The following is a 6,446-nucleotide window of genomic DNA, read 5'->3' on the forward strand; positions in this document are numbered from 1 at the left end:
AATGTAAAAGTTTGCATCTAATCATTTGGGTTAAATATAAGTTTTAACTGATCAAATCAAAATCATAGTTTATTTGTATAGAACCTTTTCTACAAGAAGCAGCTCAAAGTGCTTTACATATATTAAAACAAGTAAAACAAACAGACACATCATTCACACACACACACACACACACACACACACACACACACACACACTCACACTCACACAAAACACACACGCACACACACACCCAATCCCATGTTGCCTGATAAAGCTTCTAAAATATTCTTCTGTCTCTTTAACCGACAATAATAATAAAAGTAAAAGAATAAACATAAACTAGGTAACGTCTGGCTTGGCAAACTGTGAGAAAACGATACGGTTGGTGGGTTTTTAATTGCAGTTAGTTCTGTTGCCTTGCATTAATTACCTCCCTCATCGGTTTTTACCTGCAACATGTCAGTCAGGACTGTGTGCTTCCTGGTGTGTAGTTTCTGCATTGCCTTTGGTTTTGTTTAACTAAACTCTGCTTTTGTTACGTAGCAGCCGGCTTGTCCTGCACTTGGGTCTCTCATCAAACACATCCATGACATGAACGCTAAGGGACTCGAGGTGCTGTCGTGGTCCTGTCAGCCCAGACCTCCACCACGCTGCACTGGGACCTTCATAGAGCAGCGATAAACCTGGAGCAACATTTTAAAGACAATTCTTTCTACATCAGTGTGAGAGAGAGCTAAATTCATGCAGAATGTTATTTCTTCAACAAGTGGTTGTACGAGCCAGTAAAACATGTGTACTTAGTTTACATTCACTTTAGGAACAGATTACTCCTCATTGTCCGAACACACAACCTTTATTTCTCAATAATGTTTTGTCTGATGATTAGTCAGAGGAGGAGAAGCTTCTGTCGCTGACGTTTGGCGGATAAATCAACAGAGGGTAAATATATTGCACATGTTTGTCTTGGAGGAAGCCTGTGTGCATGTGAGGAAGTGTGTGGGAGAATGGAAAGCTCCACTCTGCTGCATTCAGACTCCACGTGCTTGGACAGCATGTGGAGTCCAGGTCCTTCCCACTGCTCAGACGCTCCTGCTGCTGTTTACCACGATGGCAGCAGTGTGGATGGCTCCAGCCTGCCGTCCGCATGTTGTCTTATCAGCCGACGCTCGCAGCCCGTAAACATGTTTTGTAAGGGAAACACTCGGGGAAAACAGTGCAGTAAAGGAGCCAAGCAGACGTCGGCTAATTTATTTGTATCAATGATTAGCTGACAGTCGCCGTTAGGCATCATTGCGAATCTTCATGCAGAGTTTTGGATAAATCTAAGACAGATCAGAGGCGGACTAGCTAGCAGGTCGATTTTCCTACATGCTCCATTGCTTCTCTTTTTTATAAAATGGAACCTGCAGCTGATTTGGAAACTTATTGCATGCTGCAATTTTCCTCTCTCAAGCTGCTTTCCATCTCAGTTCTTCACTAAATGAAAGCAATAATTATTACATTTGGACAAACTACAAATGCAAATTGCAGGTGTTTCCATTGAATGTTTATCTGATAAGCTGCACTTCTGGTAAAATCTTTAATAGATTTGTGACATTTGCAGGCAGCCATGTTACACTACTTCAGGAACGCTGTGTAGGATTGGCTGCAGCTTTTCGAAACCCTTCTCCATTTTTTCCCTTTGTGATTCATTGTAAAACTGCATTTTGCTGTTCGCTTCATTCTGTCCATCATTAACTGACAGTTATGCTGAACTGTACATCTTTATTTACATCTTCAGAAAGCAGCTGGGACAGGTGTCCAAGCGTCAGACATGAAGGTTTTTAATCAAACACCTTTGATAAGAGCTCATATTCACCATGGCAGTATTTCATTAAGCTTATGTAAAATAACCACATTTACTTGATTCAAGAAATACAAAGGGATCATTACATCTATAAAAGTTCCCCTTGGCAAAATAAATTTGCTCAGCAGAACACAGCATCCAGAACATCAGTCTGCTTGCTTAAATGCTGGACAGAACAAAAAAAAACAAAAACACATTTACATCTGTCCAGAACTGAACATTAACTTTTTTACTGTGCAAAGAGCTTTTATTTTGAAAATAAACAATCATAACTTAAGTGTGGGGTTTATTCCTGGATGTGAACCCACTCCGTACACTAACCATATGAGTCCACCATGTTGGACTCCAGTGTTTGGAGACGTTATATATGCAAGCAAATCCTCTTTTATGTTATGCATGTCCATGTACCAAAAAGGAAGTTGTTTGGTTAGCGATAAGAGTTTTGCATTTGCAACACAAAGTGAGAGCTGCAGGGACTTTCACTGGCTTTAGGAAGTCCCCTATTTCCCCTTTCCATTACTTCCTTCCAGGGAGGCACCAGACATTTTCTATCAGTGCTTTTACAGGTATCAGTGCGTTTTACTGCACAACAGCTGCCTGCCATCTCTGCACTGAACCTGGCGCTTCCAGCACGCATTTCTGACCCATAAATGCTAAAAAAAAAAACTGTATGATGAAAAAAAAACCAGAAACATATTTTAGATTTTAAAAGAACTTTTTCTGTGAATGTCATTCAGGAAAAGCAAACCTAAGTCAGTTTTCATGTTTTTGTGTCGTGCTATAAGAGAAAAACAGGCAGGAAAACTGACAGATGACTCAGTGAACCCTCAGGCTGGTGTATTCAGGTGAGCGTGTTCTGCTGTCAGAGAAGAATGAAACGCTGATATGCAAATTTTCCCTCTCACAATGAAGATGTCATCTTTTCTCACATCTGCATGAATAGACTAAATGAAAAGATGTGATGTCCTCTTGGTAATCTAAATACCAGAGGCTTCTCACAAGGTGTCCTGGTTTTTTTTTTTTTTACCCAGTAAAAAAAACACAGTTTAAAAAATGACATTAAAAAAAAAAAAAGACTAAAGTATAAAATTCTTTTTTAAATTATTCAGAATTTGTATTTTCTTTTATGAAAAAAACAATGCAGCTGAGTTCATGATGCACAATGATGCTCAGAGGCTAACGTTACTGCTAGCTTCCACTTCTGTTAGCCTTCACTGCTACATTTAGCTGCTACTATTGTTAGCTTCTGCTAACAGTGGCTTGTTGCCGAGCGGTAGCTTAGTGGTTACAGAGATGGGCTTTCAACAACCAGGTTTAAGTCCCTGTCGAGCTGAAGCTCTGGAGCAAGGCCCCTAACCTCTCCGAACTGTATCCCAGGCACCACAACATAGCAGCTAACTGCTCTCTGCTGGGCTACATCTTGAGACAGCTTAAGGAAAGAGCTAAAAGTCCTAATCACTATTAAAAAAGTAATAATGATTTTTATCATTACTACGAACAGATTCCACTACTGTGAGCCTTCAGTATTGCTAGCTTCCACTACTACTAGTTACTACAACTGCTAGCTTGCATTACTGCTATATTTAATAGCTTCTTTGCTGCTAACCTTTCCGACTGTTTATTTATATTTATATTACAAACTTATGCAATACAAGGCTAACAAGGCTTTTATTATATCATCGTAAATGACTGCTTTAAAGACTAAGTAGATGATAAAATATTTTTTCACTAAAGACTCATAAATTCGACCTGATGGGACTCATGTATTTATCCATACACGTCTATGTGTTTGTAAACATCAGGCCTATACATATATGATTCATACATAGTAGACATTATACTCTGAAATTACACAAATCTCTTTAAATTCTCAGAAAATGGCATTAAGTAAACATCCACCACAGTACCCTCTTTCACTTAATCCATATGTGTTAGGAAACCCAGCATGACGTCGGCGTTCAAACCACTGCATCCTCTCACTACTAAATGCATAACACGCAAGGCAAGATTAGGAGTTACGGTGACTTTGCTGCGCACATACAGTCATGCACATAAATCCTGTAGGATTATCCATGTTTCCATCTGTGTTTCTGACCTTTACAGCCTGAGGCCAAACAAAATTAAAGACACGCAGATGCAGCTATAAAGACGATCTTAAAGAGCATTTTCTCACGCAATTATTAAACACACCTCACTGTGTGTAATTACAGTTTGCATTACTGTATAAAAACCTTATTTTAAAAAAGGAGAACAAACAAATGCTCAAATCTTTAGTGATAACATTTTATAACTTGTACTATACGATAATGGCAACCCATTTATCAGTTTAAAATCACAGGGTAATCTCCTGTTTCTCTTGTAAGTTGAAAGCTTCTGTTCCCTCAGGGTCCATGTTACTGGTGATGATGCTAACTGGTCCTGTTTGGGGGGTAGGGGGGTACAGTTTCAAAGGGGAATCAGTAAAACATTTGTTGATGAAGTATTAGCTTAAGCCTTTAATGCAGAGCATGGCAGTTTAACGTTGAGGGGGTCTCATGCAGCATACAACTAGTCCAAATCACCAATATGGGATGATAGTGCTAGCAACATGAAAGCTAAACAGTTAATTGTAAATCAAGGAATTGTTGAGTCTTGATTCAACAAATTTTTCTTAAGTTGGAAAAACAATGTTGACACAAATATATAATTTTGTTATCATTTGTAAATACTGGCTGAAGTGATGCATTCTCTATGCTAAGCTGGCTAATGTTAAGGAATAAGTCAAAAACTATGATACAGCCCTGTAGAGGTAATTATATTTTGTTTAAAAATACAAAATAGCAGTGATGAATTCATAGAAAATGTTGCAAAATAAAGCATATGAAGCGCTTAAAGCAACTATTTACTATATTTTTGGATTCCATGCTAAGCTAAGCTAATTGTATTCTGTCTATCCAGGCTAGCACCCTGACTTAAATAAATTTCAGAAATCTCAAGCTTTAAAAAGTTTACTTTAGCATGTTTAATGTAGCAACAAATTTCCAGCTGGGAAAATTGCTTAAGATCACTTAAAATTAAGTAAACATATAATTTTGTTATTATTTGTTAGGGGTGGGAAAATTGAATGAAAATCTCAAATATCACAATTTTTTTGCTTCACAATTTTAAAATAGATTTTTTTGTTTTAAAAATAGATTTTTTTTAAAATTAATGAAAATAATCCATTATGAAATTTTAGCAGCAAAGTGATGGTCTAACTAATGTGTTGTTTTTTCTCTAATTGAAATCAAGAAAAATTACAAGCAAAGAAGAGTTTTGTACATTTTTATTTTTGCTTTTAATCTACAAGAAATCAGCAATGTTGAAGAATTGTGAGAATCGCAATTAAAATGGAATCAGTACCAAAAAAATCAGACTCGAATCAAATCAGGACAAAAGCATATCGTCAGTCTTATTATCTGTAGAACGTGTTGAACTTTTTTTTGTTTCGATTGGCTTAACCAATGCTAATGCTAATGCTATACTCGACAACTAGTTAAAGTAATGACGAGACAAAAACTATGATGTAGCCATTTAAAGTTTATCACAACAAAGGAAGAGGCAAGGAAGCATAAGATGAGATATTTAAACTATCTTTAGATTTTATTCTAAGCTAAGATAGTTTTATCCTGACCTAGCACTAGCCTAGCCTGGAGTAGCACCCTGCTGTGACTCAGTAAGAATTTTCAGAGTTGCTCAGCAGCATAGTCTTGATGAACTGATACTGGAAATCTTCCAGAAATCTTTATCTAAAAAAACAATGACAAGAAGTCTCTTTTGCATGTTTGACATGGCAACCTGATCTCAGTCTGGCACGCACGGGTTTTCTAACTTGAGGCAAACTTGTAAAATATGGCTTAAAAGGAATGTAATTAACAGAAAAAAAGACATGATTTTGTTATTTCCTGTAAATAATGGTGAATGGCTGACTTCCAAAAATATGGCAGGAATGTTATCCAGGGAAGGATAACACCAGTTATTTCCACTGTTTTTAAATGCTAAGATTCATGCTAAGCTAAGCTAACTGCATTGTGGCCTTGCAGCCATGCTGTTGTGACTCTTAAAAATACTTTTCCAAGCTTTGGAACTGTGTTTTTCTTCAGCATTTCACTTTCAACATTCCTCCTGCACTCTGGACCTTGTGCTACTGCAGCGGCAGTAAACAAACTACGCAAATCGAAGGCTACAATTCCTTTTGATTGCTGGGCTTTCGAAGCCACACAGCTTTAATGGGAGCTTGGCTTTGTAAGCATGTGGGTCACCAAGGCTGGGATCTGCCTCAGGCTCCAGTATCTGGTTCCACAGGTGAGTCGGCACCTAGCTGCTTTTGACCTTAGTCCTGCAGCTTGTTTACCTGCTGAGTGGAATGTGGTATTATGTAAGGCGTAATCCATCAGAAAGTACACATCCCTCTGTTACCTGGGTCACAGGGCAATACACACTGACTCACACACACACACACAGCTCAATGATATGACCTTTCCTGTGCTGTTCAGCTAATATCTCAACTCCAATAAAATAAAGAATCTTAACGTGTTGTACACACTGCTGAGGTTTACTACATACACACACATACTGTGCACACGTGTGTCGAGCTGCG

The sequence above is a fragment of the Telmatherina bonti genome, assembly GCF_933228915.1.
Source record: "Telmatherina bonti genome assembly, chromosome: 24".
Lineage (NCBI taxonomy): Eukaryota > Metazoa > Chordata > Actinopteri > Atheriniformes > Telmatherinidae > Telmatherina > Telmatherina bonti.